Here is a 1,876-nt window from a genome sequence, read left to right on the forward strand (position 1 = left end):
ATATGTGGAAGCACTGTGTTAGGATTATTCAAAGATGACTATAAAATTAATGTGTGCTTATGAAACATTTTTGCAAGGTGATGCTCCACTCCTGTCTCATGATCCAGTCAGGAGACCATCCTGCCTTGTCATTCTGATGGAGCATTCTGTCTTCATGAACTGATCAGTTGTTCTGTCAGAACAATACTCTGTTTGTAACCATGCATCATGTTCTGTTAATAAACGCTCTGCAGAGGAGGTCCAGTGGGAGACAGTGCGTTTGAGTCTAGGGTTCAACTGTCTCTCCTTCCTGCAGGAATTGTATCCATAAGTCTTTATTTCAGTTCTTCTTAAGAATAAACCTACATTTTATGAACCCGACAAAGCAGCAGAATTTTAAGATGGCCTCGTACAGCAATAGCCATTCAAAATTTTCCCACTCCCCTTGGCTAGTCCCCTACAATTCCTTTTTAATTAAACATCTAAAATATTTTTTCTGTCATTATTTGTGGACATTAAGATCTAAAGAGAAGCGTCATCTCCTGGTCAGACCCTGTAATTCAGTGAAAGGGCGGAGTCAGAGGAAAAAAATATGCATGAAGGCCAGTGGCTGGAAGTTAGAGGGGATTTTGTTGCCATTAGGCAGGATTTTGAAATGGAAGAGCCATTTTGAATGTCTGCTTCTGTATCCTGCTTTTATCTCCTGAGGTCATCTTTTATTTCACTTTCTCTTCCTTTCTGTCTGTGTCCATGTTCATTGCATTGTGATAAATTCCACAGGAATTTTATTTATAAAGTTTTGTTTTTCACATGCATATATATGTCAAGTGAGAGATTATAGTGAAAGGAGTAACGCTCCATGGTGAAAAGAAATCTTTTCCCCTCTCCTTTGCATTTAGAAACAGCTCTGAGCACTGCACTGCCAGACAGGATACTTTAGAGTTATACAAATAAATACAATTATTGGCTAATCTATCCAAATCTTGCTTCAATTATTGAATAGGTGCACACTTTTTTTTAAATCAGAAAGTTCATGTTTTATCATTTACAAAATTTAACTCATAACACAGCTGGATGATGGTTCTTAGCTTAATTACTACTAAAATATGTTGCTTACTAAAATGGTTGTTGCAGTTAGTAGATTAAGTTGTCTGAATCTCAAAATTGTTCCAAATAAACCGCTCCCTGTTTACCAGCCCACTGCTGAGGTTTGTTCCTGTTCAAATCCTTCCCTTTAGCCAAACAATGAATGCAAACACCTTTTACAAGCCTAGGGCTTTGGGTTATGTACTTCAAACTGAGACCGCAGGTAGAAAGTAATAGATCTCATGACATCTGTATTTTACATCTGCTTTCTTTGCCAACAGAAATTTGTTTGAGCAACATGATACAAAGAACATTGTCCTTATTCTTACTCTGAACATTGAAAATATCTACTATTAGTGAGTTTATAAACCAGGGACTCCTAGAAATAACTGCTAAGAGTTTGCTGATCTATGCTTTTAATCCATAATTTACAAAAGTAATTCCATTGTATAAAATATTTAAAAATATTGTATAAAAGTACTCAACAATTGTTTTTCATGTTTTTTTTTAAGTTTATTTTTGAATTATTTTGTTAAACAATCCACAAGAACCTGTTGTCAACAAAAAACCCAAATAGCTCAGAAAACCCAAATGTTTTGTGGAAACCTCCAAGTTTTGAGTAAATAAGTTAGAGTATTTAAGGTTTAAGTACCTACACATTTTACATCATGACATCAATGCTGTAGAAAATGTAACTACTTAAAACTTTTTACTTTTACCTTTTTTACTTATACCTACTCAGAAACTTTGAGGTAATCGATGTCCACAAAGGAGAATTCTGAACTTATTCAGGTTTAAAATGAGAGAGATG

The sequence above is a fragment of the Cyprinodon variegatus genome, unplaced genomic scaffold (assembly GCF_000732505.1).
Source record: "Cyprinodon variegatus isolate N-32 unplaced genomic scaffold, C_variegatus-1.0 Scaffold1528, whole genome shotgun sequence".
NCBI classification, from domain to species: Eukaryota; Metazoa; Chordata; class Actinopteri; order Cyprinodontiformes; family Cyprinodontidae; genus Cyprinodon; species Cyprinodon variegatus.